We start from the raw sequence: 23589 nt of genomic DNA, 5'->3' as shown, positions 1-23589 counted from the left end.
ATTATATTTATAGAATAATTGTTACACATTTTAAGTTTTCAAATTACCTGGGGCCAGACACAGTGGCTCATGCCTGTAATCCCAGCACTCTGGGAGACCAAGGCAGGAGGATAACTTGAAGCCAGGAGTTCAAGACAAGCCTGGGCAACACAGTGAGTTCCCCATCTCTACAAAAAAAAAATTAAAAATTAGCCAGTTGTGCTGATGTGTGCCTGTGGTTCTGACTGTTCAGAAGGCTGAGGTGGGAGGATTGCTTGGGCTCAGGACTTCAAGGTCACAGTAAGCCCTGATTGCACTGCTGCATTCCAGCCTGCGTGACAGAGCGAGACCCTGTCTCACTCAAAAATAATAAAATAAAATTACCTGGCATTTAGCTGCATGTTTATTTTTGTTCCCATTTATAGTTATTTGAAGATTGTTATAATCACACAGAAATATGGCCATCATTACTTTGAGATGAAAATAAATGTATAGAATGAATGTTTTATGATAAAAAAACAAAAAAACAGCATTGTAATAAGATGGGCCAGACGAACACAGGAAAAATGGGTCCATTTGAAGATGTGCTAGAGAACTCTAGACCAAACCTTTATTTTACAGATGAGGAGCCAGAATCAGAGCTGAGTATCTGCATGTTTTTTATTACACATTCTCTGGGTCTTCAGAATGTAAGGCTAGAGGCTCCCAGAGCGCATCCTATTCTTAAGTAAATTACTGAATCAATAGGCCTTATCTGATTGATTGATTTAAACAGCATTATTGTTTAGATTGCTTTGATATGGTTTGCTAAACAATAAAGTAAAACATATAAATTATGCTGTTGTTGATGATGTATATATCACCTTTCTTAGAAATACAATGTCTGTGGCAAGTTTGTTTCTGGAATTTTCTTTGATGTGCCAGTGAAATTATAACCAGTAGGAAAAAAAGTTATTTACTGTTGTTATTGTTTTTATAGTGGAGACCAGAGTCTTGCTATGCTTTCCAGGCTGGTTTTGAACTCCTAGCCTCAAGCGATTTTCCTGCCTCAGCTTCCCAAAGTGCTAGGATTACAGGCACAAGCCACTGCACCCGGCCTTGTTGTTTTTAAGAAAATTACAAGTTAAATCTTGTACCAGTGAACAAGGTTTGTATAGATGATTTTATTGTCTTGAAATTTTATTTTATCTCACTTTAAAAAAATAGAAGCATATTAGAATATACTTTGTTCTATACCCAAATCTTGTGTTAAACTCTTTAAAAATGTCTTTTCAATGTTTGATAAAAGCTGCAATGAGTCGTACAGATGTATATTTCACATTAATTATTAATCATTATAATTTAGAAATGTTAATTATAATCATTTAAAGGAACTTCAACAAACTAATGGTTATTGAAGTTAGATTAAGAATATCTATAATCATGAAGAGTAGTGGCCTAATACAGTAATGAAAGACAGATCTTTAAATTTAAAAAGGAAAAATGTGATTGTGTGTTTTCGTACGTTATTAAGTTGTAGACAATATACCAAAACATACATCCACTTACGGCCATAGATAGTAGCTAATGGCAGACACATCCTCCCACTAGAAACAACTAGAAATACACAAGATAACTGATTCTAGACATTTGACAACAAACATTGCAGGGCAGTGATACTTGAGAGAAAGGAAACACAAAGTGATCTGCACGTCCTCTTCAGCTTTCTGTCTGGGGACACCAAGTAGACTAAAAGGAAGTGGAATCCAAGGAAGTATGGAAGTCTTGCTGAGCTGAAGAAATCTAGATAAAAGTTTAGAGTAGCTGTCATCCCTGAAATTTGTAAGACAGAATACCACAAAGAAAGGAGTATGCAGAAGAAGAGGACAAAGAAGATTTCACAAGCGTTCCTGTGTAGCCCATGTGCGGGATAGGACTTAATGAGGCCTAGCAGAGAATGGTTGCTATGAACAAGAGAACTGGGCCAAGATATCATAGGCTGTGCAGTACTGCAAACACTGGAATACTGTCCCAGCCTAAATGGAGAGACCTTACTAAGCACCTCATCCATTCAACTGAAATTCTAAAGAGGATAGACCTTAGGAGTAAATACCATGTCCCAGACAAAGGGCCATGTCTCAGGACTAAGGATAAAACTGACATAGAATAAATAATAATAATACATAACAAAACAAAGCCTAGCAAGATCAAGAGGATTTTTTAGTAGTTTAATAGCCTGATAGAATAAACCTCAACACCATTTAAAAGAAGATAACATAATCCAGACTCTCTGTAACTCCTTTATAACAATATTCAACAGGAGGTTAAAAAATATTGTACCTGTAAAGAAGCAGAAATATGTGACTCATAATCAAAATAAGACATGGTCAATAGAAGCAGAATCCAAGATGACCCAAATGTTGGAATTAGCAGATGAGGTCTTTAAAACAGCTATTATAAATATATGTAAGGATGCATGGGAAAAGATGAATATGTGATTAAACAGATGAGAATGATCAGCAAAGAAATAAACCAAATGGATATATTAGAAATAAAAAAGCAAATATCTGAAATGTAAAATGTATTCGATGGTTAGAGCAGTTTGGAGATGGCAAAAGGATGGGTGAATTATCTCTAACAGAGAGCAATAGAAATTATATAATTTAATAACAGAAAGGAAAAGATTGGAAAAAATATATAAACAGCCTCAGTGAACTCTGGAACAACCCTACAAAGTTAGTATATATATAATTGGAGTCCTAAGGCTAAGCATGGTGGCTCATACCTGTAATCCCAACACTTTGGGAGGCTGAGGCAGGAAGATCACTTGAACCCAGGAGTTCAAGACCAGCCTGAGCAACACAGTGAGACCCCGATCTCTACCAAAAAAAAAAAAAAAAAAAAAAAAGCTGGGCATGGTGGCACATGTCTATAGTCCTAGTTACTTGGGAGGCTGAGGTGGGAGGATCACTTAAGCCTTGAAGTAAAGGCTGCAGTGAGCTCTGATTGTACCACTGTGCTCCAGCCCGTGCTGGACACAGTGAGACCCTATCTCTAAAATAAAAGATAATAATAATTAGAGTCTCAGTAAAAGAAAGGAAAAAGAAAATGGGGTAGAGTGAAATTTTTTAAAAAGTTCTCTAATTTGGTGAAAAACATCAGCCTACAGATTGAAGAATCAACAAACTCCAAGCAGAATAAATACAAAAAATAAAATAAAGAAAGAAAACACACGAGCTACACTGTAGTCAAAAGGTTAAAAACCAAAAATATGGAATAAATGTTGAAACAGAAAAAAAAGTCAATGACATAAGGGGAACAATGCTATGAATCACAGTTGACTTCTTACTAGAAACAGTGGAGGCCAAAAGAAATGGAATGATGCCATTAAAGTACTGAAAGAATAGAGCAACCCAGCTTTTTTTTTTTTTTTAGGACCTTGTTTGGCTCAGTTGCCTAGACTGGAGTGAAGTGATGCAATCACAGCTCACTGCAGCCTCAACCTCCTAAGCTCAAGTGATCCTCTCACCTCAGCCTCCCAATTAGCTAGGACTACGAGTGTATGCCACTATGTCCAACTAATTTTTTTTTTTTTTTAGAGATGGGGTCTCAGCTACGTTGCCCAAACTGTTCTTCAACTCCTGGGTTCAAGCAATCCTCCTGCCTTAGCCTTCCAAAGTGCTGGGATTACAAGTGTGAGCCACCACACCTGGCCAGAATTCTAACATTTTCTCAAAAATGAAAACAAAAAAGACAGTTTCTGATAAACAAATGCTGGGAGGATTCATTATAAACTATATTAAATACTAATAGAAGAATTGGGGGGCGGGTGGTGATGGAAAATGATAGCAGAGGGAAATCTAAACTACAGAAAGTAATAAATAGCACCAGAAATGGTAAGTAGATGTGTAAATATAAATAACTTTTTTCTTCTCATTTTTTTAAAACAACAGACTATTTAAAGACAAATATATTGTAGGACTCTCAATTCATGTAGAAGTAAAATACATGACAGCAATAACAAAAAAGGACAGAGGGTTTTGTGTGTGTGTGTGTGTGTTTATTTTAGGCAATGCTTTTGGAGAAAGAAAAAAAGGACAGAGTTAACAAAATTGTACTATTGTAAGATTCTTACATTTCACATGAAGTAGTATAATATTAACTCTAAACAGACTGTTAAGGTTGTGCTGACTACTATGGTAGTCAGTAGCCACAAGTGACTAAATTTAAACTTAAATTAATTAAAAATAAATAAAATTTAAATTTCAGTCTTCAGTTGTACTAGCCATATTTCAAGGTATCAACAGTCACATGCAGCCAGTGTCTACCACATTGGAAAGACACAGAACATTTTCACTACTAAAGAACATTTAGTTGGAGAATGCTGCCCTAGAGCAGCCATAAAAAAAAAAAAATACAGACATATAACTTTAAAATCAATAAATGAATTAGAATACGAAGAATATTGTATAAACCAAAATAAAGCCATGAAGGAAGAAATGAGAAACAAACAAAAAATGAGACAACCAGAAAACAAATAGCAAGGTGATAGACTTAAATCCTACCAAATCAATAATTATATTAAATATAAATGAACTAAACAGTCCAAAGAAAAGAAAAAGATTGCAAGGATGAATAAAAAGCAAGATTCGAGTAAGAGCTTTGGCATGAGATGCAATGCATTTTAAAGATCCAGATAGGTTGAAAGTAAAAGGAAGGGAAAACATAGACCAAGCAAATCTAAGAAACCTGGTATTGATATACTATTATTATACAAAACAAACTTCAAGTCAAAAAGAATTATCGAAGTTGAAGAGTGACATTCCTTAATGAAAAATGGTCATTTCATCATGAAGACATAAAAAATATAAATGTTTATGTGACTAAAAAGCTTCAAGTATAAGAAGCAGGATATGAAAATTAAAGGAACAGGCCCAGCACAGTGGCTCATGCCTATAATCCCAGAACTTTGGGAGGCCAAGGTGGGAGGAATGCTCAAGCCCAGGAGTTTGAGACCAGCCTGGGCAACATAGTGAGATCCTGTCTCTACAAAAAAATTTTAAAATTAGGTGGGCATGGTGGTAGACATCTGTAGCTGTAGCATCTGTAGCTACTCGAGAGGCTGGGGCAGGAGGATTGTTTGAACTCAGGAGGTCAAGGCTGCAATGAGCTGTGATCAGATCATGCCACTGCACTCCAGCCTGGATGACAGAGTGAGACCCTGTCTCAAAAAAAAAAAAAAAAAAAATTGAAGGAACAAATATACAAATCTATAATCACAGTTGAACATTTTTAATTCACCTACGTGTACTTTGTAGAACTAGACATAGATATGTAAATATAAATGATTTGAACACTATCAACCAACTTAACCTAATTGATAAATAGAGAATACTTCACCTAGTATCTGCAGAATAAACACGATTTTCAAGTGCACATGGACTAGTTACCAAGATAGATCACGTGCTGAAATATAAAATGTGGCTTAATAAATTTCAAAGGATTGAAAAATACAGAATATGCTCTCTAAACATAACAGAATGAAATTAGAAATCAATAAGATATCTTAAAACTCCCAAATATTTGGAAGTCCCACAACATAGTTCTAAATAACTGAGTTAAAGAAGAAATCACAGTAAATTTAGAAGATATTTTAGCCTGAATAATAATTTTAAAAATCAAAATTTGTGGATGTTCCATAGAGAGCAGGTCTATGCAAACCTATACCCCAAAATTAAGGTAGCTGAGATGTTGAAGAAAGAGGCTGACAAATCCGTTTTCTCAGAAAGAAACCTTTAATAGGAACTTGGGAACAGAAGCCATGTCTAGGGCAGCCATGAGATGAGATGGTGGATCCCCACACTTTCCCCCAACCCGGATCCAGGGCTTATATGCCATAAAGAAAGGCATATAAGTCCTGCTTCAGAAGGACTGTGTAAAACAACTGAAGTGGACCCCTCTGGGAAAGGCAAGAATGCTATATGCTTCACAGCCTATAAGGCAGGATTTATGGTAAGTATATGCTTACATTTTATGCCACAGATCATATAGTTATTAATAGAATAATAAGGAAATATTGTGCATAACATTATGCCAATAAATTCAACAACTTAGATAAATTGGACACATTTCTTGAAAAACACAACATGTAAAAATCTGACACAAGAGGAAACAGAAAATCTGAATAGCCCTGTCTCTGTTAAAGAAATAGAATAGGGAAGACTCTGTGGTGATAGAAACTAGGTCAGTGGTTGCCTATGTAGAATGTCAACTGAAAGAGAACATGAGAGAACTCTTGGGAATTATGAAAAAAATTCTATATCATAAACTTTTTGTGGTAGTTACAAGGGTATATCATTTGGTAAATCCATAAAATTTTGCCTTTAAGATATGTACTTCTTTTTGAGACAGGATCTCATTCTGTCACCAAGGTTGGAGTGCAATGGTGCAATCACAGCTCACTGCAGCCTTGAACTCCCAGACTCAAGTGATCCTCCCACCTCAACCTCCTGAGTAGCTGGGACTACAGGCACACAATACCACACCCAGACTCAAGTGATCCTCCCACCTCAGCCTCCTGAGTAGCTGGGACTACAGGCACACACTACCACACCCAGCTAATTTTGTATTTTTTGTAGAGAGAAGGTCTCACCATGTTGACCAGGCTGGTCTCCAATTCCTGAGCTCAAGCAATCCTCCTGCCTTAGCCTCCCAAAGTGTTGGGATTATAGGCATGAGCCTCAGTGCCTGAACAGATGTGTACATTTCACTGTATGCACACGTTACCTTGAGCATATAAGTTGCATGCCAAAAACTATGACATAAACACAAAATGTGAAACATTCTGACATTTTAAATCTTAAATATAATTGAAGTAAAAAAGTCCCATGAGATATCTTAGGTAAGATATATGCTAAAATGCAAAACATATCCTATAACTTTATTTGAAAAATGTTTATTTTCCTTCTGAATAAAAGTTCCAAAGTTCAAACCCAATCATATTTATTTCAGTGATGATAATAATGACTGTACTGATTCATCCTTCCAGATTTAGCTTGTGAACCTTCTTCAGTGTAATTTTTCTGGAACCACCATGATGAAGTACAGTCATCGTCTGGGGTAAATACCTGAGGTTCCTTCTCTCAGCCAGGAAATCGAGGACATGGACACACGAGAAGTGGGTTTAAGAGCAGAAGTTTAATAGGCGAAAGAAAGAGAAAAGAGAATCTCTCTCCTGCAGAGAGAGCGGGGCGCCTGAGTGGGTCTTCCGGTCCCATGGTGAAGTACACAGGTTTTATAGACTGGCTTGAGGAGGTGGTGTCTGATTTACATAGGGCCCAAAGATCGGTTGGACCAGGTGTGATGTTTACATAACAGGAGAAGAAGCTGACCACCCCACCCTAATCTTTTATTCTGCAAATGGATTTTCTACCTTGCCAGTGCCACGTTTTCTGTTCTTTACCATTCACGAGGTTGACAAAAGGGAAGATGGAACTGCCATGCTGAACATGCCTAGCCCCCAGGTAGCCTTTTCCTATTGTCACAGCTGCCAGCCATTCACCCGTGCAAGCTTCCAGCTTGCTTATCTGTCTGCAGCTCGATTTTTCAGGCTGCTTTTTGTTAGAAAAGAAAGGATTTGGGGGCTACTTTTCATTAAAAGGAAAACCTTACCAAGGACTTCCTTACCCTCACTATCTGCCTAAATATTTCTCTTTAACTCCTATATCAATGACGATTTAAATTCTCCCTCTGTTCCCTTGTCTCCCAGTATACATCTCCCTTACAGCACCTGTATACTGTGTTCTGATGGTCTAAATATAGTTATTCTCCTCTACCCCACATTGTGATCTTTGAACATAAGACTGTGCTTTTATCTCATTTTCCCAGTGCCTGTCATATTGCCAGGCTTAGCAGGTGCTCAATAAATGCTGTTTCATCAAGTGGTTGAATGATAGTCATATGGAGATTCTTTCAATCAGAATATACTATTGGTCTTGAGAAGATGATTTAAACATTTTTTCCTTTGAATTTGATTCCCTTCCTGTTACATGTTATCTAAGAAAACATATCCTACAGAAGTATTCCAAAACCCCTGAGAAAGAAAACACACACCAAAACAAAAAGATTAGATAGCAGATACTGAATGAAATGCTCAAAAATGCTCCAGTTCAATATTAAATGAAAAGTAGAAAAGATAAAGGAAAACTATATTATGAGGTAAAGTGAAGTAGAGAAATGAGACTTTGGACATACACTCACAGGCTTTGGATTATAAGAGAAAGAAAAACTTACATATGGGGAAAGGATCTTTGCAATGCAATTACTTCCCAAAAGGTGAGACAGTATTCAAACTGATGAAAAATGTTATTTGTCCTTTGAAATGTTTATTTTAAAATAGGTTTTATAATAATGCATAGGTTTATGATCACATTTTCTTATATCAAATAACAATACAGTTTGTTAACTTCTGTAGCTATGTTCTAATTGCAGAGCTCTAGTTTGATTTTAGGTTGGGGGGGTGTATTCAAAAATATATAAGCTGAACTGAGAGGCTTTGCTTGTCTCAAAAAAAGGTCTCATGGGAGATGAAAGTAGAGTTGAAAACCTGAAAGGCAAAAGGTTGCAAGCTTACTGCAAGGTTTTGAGACAAGGATGCTGTGGTACTATTACAGTAGATAGCTAATCAGGTATGAGCAGGGCAGAAGAGGGCTCCTCCTGCCCCACCAGGAATGTCAGGCCAACATCAAGTGATGGTCAGGTGGTTGTTACACTGTTTCTCTAAAATAATAATTGGTCACAGGTGGCCCCAGGGGAAGGCAGTCTCCCAGTAGAAAAAACCTGAAAGTTGTGATCCGCAGCTTCCCGATAAGATCTCAGGAGTTGGGCGAGTGGGCTCAAGCATGTGCATTAGGAGGCAACATGGCAGACTTTAACTGGTATATATGTCCTTCTAGGAACTTTTGACTGGTAAGGTAAGAACGCCTCAGGTGAGCATGCATACAACTCCAATAAACACACTGAGCATGCAGCCCCTCCCAGGCACTGGCTGGCCATTGCACATGCGGACCCTTCTTCAGTGTAATTTTTCTGGAACCACCATGAGGATTTAAATTCTCCCTCCCTGTACCCATGTCCCCCAGTACACATCTCCCTTATGGCACCTATACACTGTGTTCTGATGGTGTAAATGAAGTTATTCTCCTTTACCCTACATTATGTGATCTTTGAACATAAGATAGTGCTTTTATCTCAGCCCAACCCAAGGGAAGAATCAAGGGAGAAGCGACACCAGACCCCAGAAGCATGCCAACATATAAAACCCCAAGTCAAAAGGTGAAACCATGCACGTGATCTCTCAGGTCGCCCACTTGGCCCTCTTCCAAGTGTACTTCCTTTCGTTCTTGCTGTAAAGCTTTTTAATAAACTTTCACTCCTCCTCTAAAACTTGCCTTGCACTATCTTTCTGCTTTATGCCCCTTGGTCAAATTCTTTCTTCTGAGGAGACAAGAATTGAGGTTGCTGCAGACCCAGAGGGATTCACCGCTGGTAACAGTAAAAAGCAGGAAAAAAAGAGTTTTGGTAAAAACAAAAACAAAAACAAAAAAACTACCCTCTTACTCTCAGATATCTACGTACTGAAACAGGGCCACATGACAAAGTTTTATTAAATAGATACTAGTATCCTCAATTAAAATAATGAAAATCTGTTTCACATTTCTAGAGTTAAGGCTAGCACCTCAGATAATTTGTAATTTGTAAATGAATATGTATCTTATTTGTTTTCTCTATCATGTTGTAGATGAGGGATCGTGATGTGGAGCTGCACTTCCTGGTTCCAAATCCTGGCTCCTCCCCTCATCCCTGGGTAAGTTGAGGGATGAGAGCAAGAGAAGGTTGATCCTGACTCAGATCTCTGCATGGGGCATGTCACTGATGACGGCGGCATTCCCTGAGAGAGGGAACACTAAGTTTGAAGTTGGGCATAGTGAGCACTATTTTGGATGAGTTAAGTTTAGAAGTGCCTGAAGACATCCAAGTGGAAGAAGTGGCTGCATGGACTGAAGATACAGACTGGGAAACATTAACACCATCAAGGAACTGGAGTCCTGGGCACAGGTGAGACTGCTCAGGGGGAGTTGTAGAAGGAGAGGACACAAGGCCTCAGGCAGAGCTCTGGAGTGAAGGGGGTGTACAGTAGGAGAGAAGGCTGGAGATTAAGGGGAACAAAGAGATTGTTGGTGTATCAAGGGCTGTGCTATGTAGGGGACAAAGTCTGGGGATGAAATGTCAGTAACATCATCTTCCATTAGCTGATTAAAGATAAGAGTAAAAAAGCTAGCTCCTAGGATTGAAAGCCAATTAATTTTATTCTTTTCTAGAGTTAAGACTAGCACCTCAGATGATTTGTAATTTGTAAATGAATTTGCGTCCTATTTGTAAGCTAATGCTTCTGGTGATAAGGACCTACAAATGAGAGAACACACTAGACCAGGGGTCCCCAACCCCCAGGCCACGGACAGTTAACAGTCCCGTGGCCGGTTAGGAACCGAGCCACATAGCAGGAGGTAAGTGGCGGGCGAGCCAGCATTACCCCCTGAACTCCACTTCCCGTCAGATCAGTGGCAGCACTACATTCTCACAGGAGCACAAACCCTATCCTGAACAGCGGATTTAAGGGATCTAGGTCACACATTCCTTATAAGAATCTAATATCTAATTATGTGAGGTAGAACAGTTTCATCCTGAAACCATCTCCTCCCCTTCCATGAAAAAATGGTTTTCCATGAAACCAGTTCCTAGTGCCAAAAAGGTTGGAGACCACTGCAGCAGACAAATACGAGTTCACCAACATTCTTAGAAAATCAGCAGCATAATGCTCTGAAGTGGAGGTGAAGGAACTGTATTCTCTCATTTGACTCAGGAGCCCCAGGCCCAAGTCTAAGTTTGAGAGGGATTATTCTTGTGTCACATAGAAAGGAATAGTTTCTGTAGGCAAGGTAAGTTTCATGAGACTGTGGAATTACATTCCGGATTTCTCCTTAATAAACTGTAACATTGGCAAATTTTATACGAAAAATAAAATGTTTCTACCCTGATTGAAACCATAGCATGAAAATATTAACTAATGCACGTTACTTTCTTCTGCATAGCCTAGCATTTGAATGCCAAGTGCTTTCCATATTTGAGATGCACAGTGCCATCTAATGGTCACAAACCATAAGCCAAAAGAAGAAGAAAGGGAATCAGAACTGAAATAATAATAAAATAGTAAAATCTAATACATTACAAGCTTCAAAATTGCATAGTTAACTGCCCTTGCCTACAAAAATTTTATCTTTGCCTTAGTCATTGTCATGTGAGTTACAATCATGTGAGTTACAAATGATCATATTGCATAGATAACTACAGATCACATGTTAAATTAAAATAATTCATGACAAACCTGAAACCATAACTTATATGCACTTTACAACTTTCTACTTTCACTCTTCAATCACCTGAAACTATAATACATAGGGTTCCTCATGCGTATACACTATTCCCACAGAAACAAAATCATTAGAAATACCTTGGATGAAATAATATGTTTAACTAGGGTAATTTTTTAAAGGGAGGGTAAGATTAGGGGGATAGATAAAAGGATATTATCTTGATGTCTACAAGTTTAGCAGATGGCCAGTCTTCTGCATGGAAAATGACTATTCTAACCATTCTCCCTGCAGCCCTTCAAGACAGAGGAGATTATGGGGCTACTGAACGTATCTTGGACTTCAGAGAAAGAAAGTGAAGCTGAGCTGAGATCCATTGGCTCTATTTTGGAAAGATGCACCCCGTGGCATGAACTTCACAGCTCAGTTCTGGGGTCAAAGGAGTTTTCCATTGCTCACACTGCCACCCAACTCTGGGGGCATAAGTGTGGAAGTGGTACAGCACACATGGAGAAGGGATGGGAGGAGCAGGGGTGTGTATCAGCTTAGCCGATCCCCCGAGGAGCTGCCAAGCTTGCTACCCCAAGAACAATGCCTCCTAGACAATGCCTCATAGCTCTGTGACCTCTTCAAGATTAAGTCTCTTTGATCTCAGCCCTTCTGAAGTGGTTTGAACCATATTCTATACAAAATTGGTAACTCCCCCATAAGAATTGCTTTTTAAATATCCTGCTCTATTTGAAAAAGGAATGTTAAAAATAAAGTTTACCCTTTTACTCTCTCCCAGCAAGTGAGATATTCAAAACAAGAAAAATTCCTCTAACATGTTACGATGTGGAAACTGGTATTTTACTGATTTGTCTTTTCCACTTGGCTTCAAGTTCTTTGGGGAATGAAGATCATATCAATCCCTAGCCGACCGCTTCAGGCACAATTGCAAATGTTTCTTGAATGAACTTCTAGGCTTACCTGAATTCTAAGGGGGATTTCCACCATAATGGGAAAGCCACAAGAAAACCAGCGAAGGGTTTAAAAAAAAGGGTGAAAATATAAGTTATTTATCAAGGGGTTATCACTTTATACAGAGAGCATTCGAAACAATGATTTCCACAAATTGGCAGCAACAGTAACAGCCATACTAAGCCATTGCTTTCTTTACTTCCTCTTGGTCTAGAATATGCTGCAAAGGGAGAAGAAGGAAGATGTGTGGTATGGAATCACCTATGGATAAGGTTGAGAACCATGGGCTAGATGCTATGGAGACCAACGTATCACTTACTAGGCTTTACTTTGTGCCAGGCACTGGATTCGGCATTACCCCATTTAAGCCTCACTACCATCCTTCATGTTACTATTCCACGTTGCCGCTCAGGAGAAACAAAATTTTTTTATTAAATTCAAGTAACCTGAGGTCCCATATTTAGTAAGAGGCAGAGGAGTTAGATGTGTCAATAGCTAAATTACATGGCTGTGTCCTCTAGCTGGCCAGGGACTGACAACATCAGTATCACCTGGTGACTCTCCCAGGGGAGATGTTTTTAAAAATCTTTTCCAGTAATTCTGTGCAACATGGCAATCTGAAACCAGTCTTTCAGACCTGGAAGTTCTTTAGAGACCACAGGACTCTCTTTGATATTTTTTCTTTTGAATTTTTTAAAAATACAGAATCCTTTTTCATGTTCTCTGTTTATAAAACAACTGCATGTCAATTACATTATTTTTTAGAAGATAGGTACAAGAGCCAGGCGTGGTGGCTCATGGCTGTAATCACAACACTTTGGGAGGTCGAGGCAGGTGGATCATTTGAGGCTGGAAGTTCGAGACCAGCCTGGCCAACATGGCAAAACCTGTCTCTACTAAAAATATAAAAAATTAGCCTGGAGTAGTGGTGCATGTCTCAGCTACTGAGACATGCTGAGGCATGAAAATCGCTTGAACCCGGGAGGTGCAGGTTGCAGTGAGCCAAGATCGCACCACTGCACTCCAGCCTGGGCAACAGAGCAAGACTGTGTCTTGACAGCAACAAAAAAAGAAGATAGGTATAGGAATTAAAAAGAAAGCAAATAATTACTGGTAGCCTGACAACTAAGAGATATATACTGATATTTTTTTTGCGGGGTGCATCTCCTTGCAGGCCTTTTTCTATGTTTATGTTCAAACACATTTGTAACAACAATGAATAAAAAACGCATAATATTCAATGACTTTTTATTCGGTCTTCAGTGTATTATTGATATCTTATTATGACAGTAAATAGGTCTGCAACAATATATTCAATTCTCATCTTATATTCCATCAATAAATCTACCATCACAGTTAAAAGATTTTTATTCGTGACTTGAATGAAGGGTTATATTGATCACATGCTTGGGTGACGCAAGGCTAATATACTAGATATAAAGAATCAGAACATAAATAATATTAATAAATGGGAATTATGATCCTAAATCAACATAAAATTTAAATAAAAATCTAAAACTTCAAGGTCAGGCACGGAGGCTCATGACTGTAATCCCAACACTTTGGGAGGCCGAGGCGGGCAGATCACGAGGTCAGGAGATCGAGACCATCCTGGCTAACACGGCGAAACCCCATCTCTACTAAAAATAGGAAAAATTAGCTGGGCGTGGTGGCAGGCACCTGTAGTCCCAGCTACTCGGGAGGCTGAGGCAGGAGAATGGCGTGAACCCAGGAGGTGGAGCTTGCAGTGAGCCGAGATCGCGCCACCGCACTCCAGCCTGGGCGACAGAGCGAGACTCTGTCTCAAAAAAAAAATAAAAATAAAAATAAAACTTCAAACAATGTCCAACTAGTGTCTCTCTGTTAAATCCCACATCTCTGGGAGTGGAGAGCGTTCCACCTGAGAGGGGCAGGCAATTTGACTGACGTGAACTGTCAGGCATCAACAAACAAATAAGTGTAGCCACGTTAGTGGGATGACATATGCAATGAAAATGGCCACCTCGGAACATGGAAAGTATAAAACTCAATATAAACATATTATTACCTTGAAAGAGCTTGGTTACCAGCTCTGTTAATAGACAGATTCTGGGGCAGAGTTTTCCTGGTAAGATTTTCCTTGGAGAAGTACTGAAGTTCAGACCACAGGTGCTGTCTAGGAAACTAACTTTTCAGTTTGCAAGCAGAGGCCGACTGCTCTAAGTTTGCAGACTGATCAGAGATGGTGCTGGCAGTAACCTTCTATTATTTAGCACAATAAAAAATCTAGCTAAATAAAACTCTAAAAGCAGATTTATTATCACCCACAGATTGCTTCTAATAAATAGCTCTGATTTTTAACAATTAAAAAAAAATCTTCAGGTGTTCTGAGAACTGAGTGATTTGGTCTCTGGTTGAGTATTCCGTTTGTACAAGCTGGACAGAAGAAACACTGTCATTTTAGTGCTGCGATAGGATTCCATATCTACTTGAATGTAAGGTCAGCCAGAGGTGGGCTGTGTGGACCTTCAGGGGAGGGGACAATGGGAAGTCCCTTCTCTGTTTCTGGAAGACCTGGGACCAGTCCTTCAGAAGCCTGTACTTTGTTGCTGTCACACTTGCTGCCTAGCCCACCAGGCTTCTAGGCTCTAGCGTATTGCCCTTGCCATGGTCATTTGAGACGAGGTTAAAAGGGCAGGTGCTTCTTTTGCACCAGCTGACAGGCCCTCTGTGAAGATGGAAGGTCTATCTGTCCATGCAGTTGTAGTCAATCAGGTATTTTAGGGTTTTGCCCTAACAGACAGTTGGTACCCACCTGTACCTCTCCTGTTGCCCTCTTGGGAGGTTAATGAAGATGAGCTTACGTTTTATTAATGTTATTACTTTCCACTTTCACTCTTTAGTCATGTGCCACTATATTACATAGGGCTTCTGGTGCATATACACTATTCCCACAGAACTCTTGAAATAAAGGCTGAATAATCACCTGGTTTTGTGAGCAGACAGGGAAAATCCCTTCTTGGTGGTATTTTTCTTTTTGTGTTTTAGAGATGGGGGTCTCACAATGTTGCCCAGGCTTGTCTCGAACTCCTGGCCTCAAGTGATACTCCTGCCTCGGCCTCCTTAGTATCTGAGATTATAGGTGCAAGCCACAGCACCCAGCTTGGTGGTTTTGTCTTTTTTTTTTTTTTTTTTTTTGGAGATGGAGTCTCACTCTGTTGCCCAGGCTGGAGTGCAGCGGCTCAATCTTGGGTCACTGCAACCTCCGCCTCCCGGGTTCAAGCAATTCTCCTGCCTCAGCCTCCCGAGTAGCTAGAACTACAGGCACGCACCACTATGCCTGGCTAATTTTTGTATTTTTAGTAGAGACGGGGTTTCACTCCATCAGGCTGGTCTTGAACTCCTGACCTCAGGTGATCCACCCACCTCAGCCTCCAAAAGTGCTGGGATTACAGGTGTGAGCCACTGCACCCAGCTTGTTTTGTCTTTTTTTGAGACAGGGTCTCACTGCCCAGGCTGGAGTCTAGTGGTGTGATCACAGCTCACTGCAGTCATGTCCTCCTGGGCTCAAGCAATCCTCCCATCTCAGCCTTCCTAGTAGCTAGGACCACATATGTACACTACCATACATGGCTAATTAAATTTTTTTTTTTTGTAGAGACCGGGTTTCCTAGGCTGGTCTTGAACTCCTGGGCTCAAGTGATCCTCTCATCTCAGCCTCCTAAAGTGCTGGGATTACAAGCATGAGCCACTGTGCCTGGCCTTTGGTGGTATTTTTAATGAGAAAATTTTCCTTATTGATTGGAGCAGAGTTTGGTCTGTCACATTTTTCCCAAGGGTAATTTTTTAACTCTCCTCCTAATTTACTAGGTGGTGCATCTAAAATACATGCCACTTCCTGACTGATAAAATGTGAGTTCCGGGACTCTTGGGCCAATGTTCTACACAAGGTTCTAGAGGCCCAGCTATTTCACCACTGATCATTATTAAAGTCTTTATCAATTTTGTGGAGCAATCTGATAAGAAAAACCTAAGAGCGCTCGCAGTTTTTATTGACCTTTCCATAATCTTTGACTCAGATGACTGAAATCAGTTACAGGCTGAGATATGCAAGCTCAGTATTGATTCCCCATCCCCACTCCCACCCTCAGCCACAAAAGCTTATAAGAAACCTGCACTTAATACCACCGTGTTTCAAGGTCAAGAGTAACAGTCCATTGAGGATTAGATACAGTGTTTACTCCAATTACAAGAAATATAGAGACCTTCCTCTGGTTCATCAGAGGCTTTCTCTGGTTCATCAATGCTATGGTTTCATTATCAAGAACCAGAGGGCAGCTGGGCACGGTGGCTCACGCCTGTAATCCCAGCACTTTGGGAGGCCGAGGTGGGCAGATCACCTGAGGTCAGGAGTTCAAGACCATCCTGGCCAACATGGTGAAACCTCGTCTCTACTAAAAATACAAAAATTAGCTGGGCGTGGTGGCACACACCTGTAGTCCCAGCTACTTGGGAGGCTGAGGCAGGAGAATTGCTTGAACCCGGGAGGCGGAGGTTGCAATGAGCCAAAATGGCACCACTGCACTCCAGCCTGGTGACAGGGCGAGACTCCGTCTCAAAAAAAAAAAAAAAAAAAAAAGAACCAGAGGGCATTAATAGACAATTGATCTTAGCTATTATCACAAAGAAGGGCCAGTTGCTCTAAATCCAAAACCAACTTTCTAATTTATATATATTTTAAAACTTATGCACATATACCCTTCTCAGTATAAAAAGCTAGATGTTCTATAAGGGACTTACTGAGATTTGTTTATGGATAAAACTGACATTTGGTTATAAGAAATTTAAATTTTGTTCAGGCTAAAATCTCTGAGGCTGTACTTGGTATATTATCTTGTTGGAGCAAACACTGAATTATTTCTTAAGGAGAATCTGAGCACAGACAGACAGTCCTTTCTTAGCCCACCTCCAAGCTGAGGTGCAGTGGCCTTCTGTCTACCATATGTCCTTGCTATATACCTCAGTTTTAATAAGAAGTTGTCAATCCCTCCCTAGCTTGCTGGCTTATTAAAACATATGGCTCTGTATTTAACTGGCAACACGGATGCTGTGTGTGCCAGGAACTTATCAGGATGTTTAATCTCTCTCTCTCTTTTTTTTAAGCAACCCTATTAACTGAAGGATACTTAATCTTGTAACTCACTGCTGCTCCTTAACTACTGAACTTTGGGAAATGAGAGATATTTGCAGAGGATTATGTGAAGGACAGCAATGCACCCATTTCTTTTAGGTCAGTTTCAAACTCTTTAAACCACAGAATCCTTGTTCAAACCCTGTCTTTCTTAGAAGCCCAAGGATAGGAGAATGGGATGTTGGGAAGCTGCCCCTCAGAGGACATCTTGGAAACACTGCTAGGTCCTCTAACCCATCCTTAGACATCAGGGCAGAGACCCACAGAATGGCACATCCAGACTGGATCATGGGGCCTCTGAATTGTGCCTTGACCGAGCACCATCCTGACTCACTCTGGCAGATGTTACAAGAAACAATCCTAGGAACTCACTGAGGTATTTACCGTAAGTATGTTGTTAAAGATGTTATTTTTCCCCAGTTTCACAACATCTCTGGGAGAATCCCAAGGAGAACATTATTCTTACTTTTTTTTTTTTTTTTGAGATGGAGTCTGTCTCTGTCGCCCAGGCTGGAGTGCACTGGTGTGATCTCGGCTCACTGCAACCTCCGCCTCCCAGGTTCAAGCAATTCTCCTGCCTCAGTCTTCCGAGTAGCTAGGACTACATGTGCCCGCAACCACGCCCGACTAATTTTTGTATTTTTAGTAGAGACAGGGTTTCACCATATTGGCCAGGCTGGTCTCGATCTACTGACCTTGTGATCCGCCTGCCTCAGCCTCCCCAAGTGCCGGGATTACAGGCATGGGCCACCGTGCCTGGACACATTTTTCCTATTCTTTGAGGCAGAAATCTTTAAAGTTCTTCTGAGCTAATGGCTTATTTTCTCTCACAGATGCAATGACTTATCCTTTCCCTTCTCTGGCCACTAGGAAACCTGAGGCAGCCCTGCAGACTACCACCAGCAAGGCCACAGGATTTCATGGCAGGTGCTTCACAAACCAGCTTCTCACTCAGCTCCATTCTATTTTACAAAATATATTCCTTCTGCCTTCACTCTTATGCTGTGAAGTATTTTTTGCATGTTGTTCTACTGTGTAAAGTCACCCTCAATACTTATTTTATTTTTGAGACAGGGTCTCACTCTGTCACCCAGGCTGGAGTGCAGTGGCACAATCATAGCTCACTGCAGCCTCCACCTCCTGGACCCAGGTGATCCTCCCACCTCAGCCTCCTGAGTAGCTGAGACCACAGGCACATGCCACCATGACTAACTAATTTTGGTATTTTTTATAGAGACAGGATTTTGCCATGTTGCCCAGGCGGGTCTCAAACTCCTGCACTCAAGCAATCCTTTTGCCCTGGCCTCCCAAAGTGCTGGGATTACAGGTGTGAGCCACTGCACCTGGCCTTGGCAGTTTCCTTGGTAATGACCCTCATGTATTCTAGGTTCATTTTCTGGAGTAATACAGAATAAAATCACTCCTTGCCTTTTAAGGATGCTGAAGATGGCTACTATGTTCACCTCAAGATTTTTATGCCCAGCCTATACATGCTCAGTTCCCTGAACTGGTCCTCTTTGGATCTAGATTCTCATCATGCTGGTCCCCTTCCTTTACACTTAACTTGGGTTTATAGATGTTCTTATTAAGGAATTTGCTCACCCAGTAATGTTTTAAAAGTGGGGCTGGGTGTGGTGGCTCATGCCTGTATCACCTGCAAGGTGACATAGCACTGGTGCCAGAGTCAAAGCTGTGGCAACCAAAAGCCATAGAAGCCAAGATATGGAGGTGCAAAAACCAAGAGCCTTGCTGAAGATGGCCTGCCTGAGCTGCAGAGAGAAGCAGAGGCAAGACAATGCAGAGAGAAGGGAGCTGCCTGATGACGTTCTACTCCTGTGACAGCCAGATCTGCTTCCTTCAATTCTTCCTTCTGTGACATCCCTCATCTCTGAACAATAACAACCTCTTTATTAAAGCTGACTTGAATAAGTTTCTGTTCCCTGCATCCCAGAAATTTCCGACTAAGTCAAAGAGAATTGCTAGATGAAATAAGCTGAAGTAGGTGAGTGGCTCCCAGAGCTCCTATCATCACATCAGAGCCTGCTCTGAGTGAACTTCCTGGTATCATCTACAGTCTTGGTTTCATTAAGATTCCCAAACTTTGGCTTAGAAGTTGACACAATGCAGCCATCCTCACAGAACTTTTCCTACAGAAAGAAAACTAAAAATTTAAACACAGCCATTACGAATTCAGAGTTACTATTCAGAGAAAAAGTCAGGGGCCCCTACAACACTCCATGGGTATACGATCTCCAGATTGAATATTAACAAGTCAGTATTGATCAGCACACATGACATAGGTTCCTAGGGTGCTGGGCCAAGGTATTTTTGCATTTGAATCAGTGACCTAGGTAATGGAATTGAAAGTATGTTTATTAAGGCTGGTCACTGCAGCTCATGCCTGTAATCCCAGCACTTTGAGAGGCTGAGGCAGGAGGATCGCTTGAGTTCAGGAGTTCAAGACCAGCCTGGGCAACAGAGCTAGACTCTCTACAAAAAAATAAAATTTAATTTTTATTTAGTTTTTTTTTTCTGGTGGTTCTGGGGGAAGAAATGAAAAAAACAGAGTATGTGTATTTGGCTCATTGATGATATCACATAGGGAAAGACATCTAAGCATGTCTTTGTTGGGCACCTGAGTTTTCCTAGAGGATGTCACCCCTCCCTCCCTAGTTTATGGCTGTTAGAATATATGGCTTTGCTCTGATGTAGCAATAGATATTTATTCAATTTTAAAATCTGATAACTTTCTGAAATTTTTGAAATGTTTAACTATTTACCTGATACATAAGAAATTCCTAAAGTTTCAAATAGATATAGTCACTATGCAGAGGGTAAAGCCAGTCTGAGGTCGCTGAGGTGAAGACTTCCCTAAACCAGTGAGTTTCACTACACTGGGGATAGGATGGCAGAGGAGGTGACTTCTAGCCTCAAAAGATTGGCTGGCTCCACAGACACTGTCATGGTGTCCCCCTCCCTCTTCCAGTCCTTACCTTGGGTATAAAGCCCCTCTCACTGGCCACACTGGGCAGTCTAATTCAGTTTCTTTTTTTTTTTCCTTGAGACGGAATCTCACTCTGTTGCCCAGGCTGGAGTGCAGTGGCACGATTTCAGCTCACTGAAAGCTCCACCTCCCAGGTTAAAGCAATTCTCATGCCTCGGCTTCCTAAGAGGCTGGGATTACAGGCGTGCACTACCATGCCTGGGTAATTTTGTATTTTTAGTAGAGATGGAGTCTCGCTTTGTTGGCCAGGCTGGTCTCAAACTCCTGGCCTCAAGTGATCTGCCTGCCTTGGCCTCTCAAAGTGCTAGGATTACAGGCATGAGCTACCGGGTGTGGCCCTAATTCACTTATGAGTCAACCCCCTCTCTTCTTTCCAGTACAGAGCTCTTCCTTCCCCTCTGTCTCAATTCTGTCACCTAACTTGTCCTCTGCCTATTCTGGTGTTGCTCTCCTGCCAACTTACCAAGCACAACCCCTATAGCCAAACTCTACCCACACAATTAAAGCCCAGCCCTATCATTGCTGGTTTATCTTTTTTTTTTTTTTTTTTTTTTTTTTTTTTTTTTTTTAAGACGGAGTCTTGCACTCTTGCTCAGGCTGAAGTGCAGTGGTGTGATCTCAGCTCACTGCAACCTCTGCTTCCTGGGTTCAAGTGATTCTCCTGCCTCAACTTCCAAGTAGCTGGGATCACAGGTGCATGCCACCACACCCGGCTAATTTTTGTATTTTTAGTAGTGACAGGGTTTCGCCATATTGGCCAGGCTGGTCTCTAACTCTTGACCTCAGTTGATTCACCCGCCTTGGCCTCCCAAAGTGCTGGGATTACGGGTGTGACCCATTGCACCCTGCCAACTGTCTTTTAATCTGGCTATCCCATACCTAATGCCTCTGCTGTTTAAGACCTTCTGTTATCCATCTCAGTCCCATTTTTCACTTTATACTGCCCCCTGCAACTCAACCCACCCAACTGTGCTCACAGTTCACCCTCTTTTTTTTTTTGAGATGGAGTTTCGCTTTTGTCGCCCAGGTTGGAGTGCAATGACGTGACCTCGGCTCACCGCAACCTCCACCTCCCAGGTTCAAGCGATTCTCGTGCCTCAGCCTCCCGAGTAGCTGGGATTACAGGCATGCGCCACCATACCCGGCTAATTTTGTATTTTTAGTAGAGACGGAGTTTCTCCATGTTGGTCAGACTGATCTCAAACTCCCGACCTCAGATGATCCACCTGCCTCGTCCTCCCAAAGTGCTGGGATTACAGGTGTGAGTTCACCCTCTCTTTGACCACTGTTTTGCAGTAAGTTAGTGACAAAGAACCAACACACCGTGGCAGGGAGTGGAGAGAATTCGCTTCTGTCTTTTGTGCCTCTGGTGCTTACAGTGCTAGTTAATTAAAGTTTCTCTGCATCTTCCACTAGGGGGTACCACTCCATAACTTTTGAAACAGGAAGTCTGCTGAATGCAGTTCTTAATAAAAAATGAAGTCCAGGCACAAAGAATTTTTTTAAAACTTTTCTGAGCACATGCTGTAATTTTATGAAGCAATTTAATTTGATTCTTTTTAAATAAAAGCTGCCCCATGGGCAGAGTAATAGGCAACAATCTTGAGCAGTATAAACCTATATAAGGGAATGCCAATTAAAAACCCAGGTTCTGTTACAGTAAGATAAATAGTCATGAATTAAATGAACTAAATGCAAAAACTGAGAACAGCCAGACAAGTGAAGTTATTTTTATTCTAGCAAGAGAAATGAGCATGCTAAACAAAAGTTGGATTTAAAACAAAAGCATTTGTAAAAACAAAAATACAAGCAACTCAGCTGTTCCTGGGACTCTGTGTAAATGGAACAGAATTTGCTTATCTTTGGGGTGTTAAGAGAAGATCTGCAACAATAAACACTGGTTCAAGGTTAATGTTTTTGAAGTTTTTTGAGGAGGAAATATGCCAAGGCCTTACAGTGTAGCATGGTTGAAGAAACAGGACGCTGGAATTAAACTGCCCTTTGAATCCCTCATCTCCCCATTACAACTATGAGAACTCAGGCAGCCTCTATTGCACTGGCTTGAATCTTAGTTTTGCATCAGTTCTTTGAGTATAATTGGACTGAATGCCCCCCATTTGTGTACAAATTAGATGGGACAATGTATATAAAGTGTTTACACAGTGACTGTAAGTACTGGCTCACAGAAGGTACTCAATAAAAGTTAGCTATTATTCAATGAGTCATTGTAAGGAAGACTAGGAACAGAAATCTTTGCTTAAAAAAGACACACTAACAATCATTTTGGTAAACACGTTCGTACAGATAAGCAATCATGAGAACAGAGAAGTTAAGCAATTTGACCAAGGTCACACAGTTATATCCTAAGGAACTTTCAGGGTAGAATCTGAACTTCCTTAAGGTCCGGCCAGCATTCTTTCCCCTATCCAATACTATTCTCCTAGTATCTGAGAGTTTATTGGCATAGACTAAATATATTCTGTGCTTAGCTCTTGGTTTTGTTGGCAAATTTTTGGTGAAAGTATCAAAATATACACATTGGTGTGGCAGTGTAAATACGACTCTAGCAGTATGTATTTTTAAAGAGCTTCACCTTTAAGTCCCTTTCCTACTTTTAGAATTTTATCCTAAGGAAAAAATCTGAAAGAAAACGTTAGGGGGAAAGGGAGACACATCGTTTTTTTAAAAAAGGGTTATATGCAAAAAAGATGGTCACTATCATATTCTTTGGAATACTGAAAAACTGGATATAACCTACATGTCCAACAATAGTTAAATATGATAGACCTATGAATTATGGCACCATTAAGGAACATAGAAAATATTTATTTCAATCTTCATCTCATTCCAAAATGAGGTAATTTGACAACTAGAATAATTGTGTGTATATCTTAATTACAATCTATTAAAAATATTTACATGGATAAAGTCTGGGAGATAAAATGAAAAAATGAAGTGATTTTAGCAGTATTTGGACTAGAAATGCCTTTTTTCTTTTCCTTTGAGTTCTTAATAACACTGATACAAAAAAGAATTGTTTAGAGTGAACTTGTTTCTTATTTTACTGG

At 40.3% G+C, this 23589-nt stretch overlaps 1 long non-coding RNA gene across 1 annotated transcript in view; it reads left to right on the top strand.

The window, feature by feature from the left end:
- The window catches only part of LOC112205384 (uncharacterized), a 28179-nt gene extending 14591 nt beyond the window's left edge, over positions 1-13588 (top strand). The window contains exons 2-3 of the long non-coding RNA XR_002939297.3: positions 9758-10074; positions 11682-13588. This is a non-coding gene — a long non-coding RNA (uncharacterized LOC112205384). The remainder of the gene's footprint in view (positions 1-9757; positions 10075-11681) is intronic.
- The last annotated feature ends 10001 nt before the right edge of the window (positions 13589-23589 follow it).

The sequence above is a fragment of the Pan troglodytes genome, chromosome 15, assembly GCF_028858775.2.
Source record: "Pan troglodytes isolate AG18354 chromosome 15, NHGRI_mPanTro3-v2.0_pri, whole genome shotgun sequence".
In the NCBI taxonomy this organism is placed as follows: Eukaryota; Metazoa; Chordata; class Mammalia; order Primates; family Hominidae; genus Pan; species Pan troglodytes.
The sequence above is the reverse complement of the archived record's forward strand: the minus strand, read 5'-3'. Positions and strand labels throughout refer to the sequence as shown.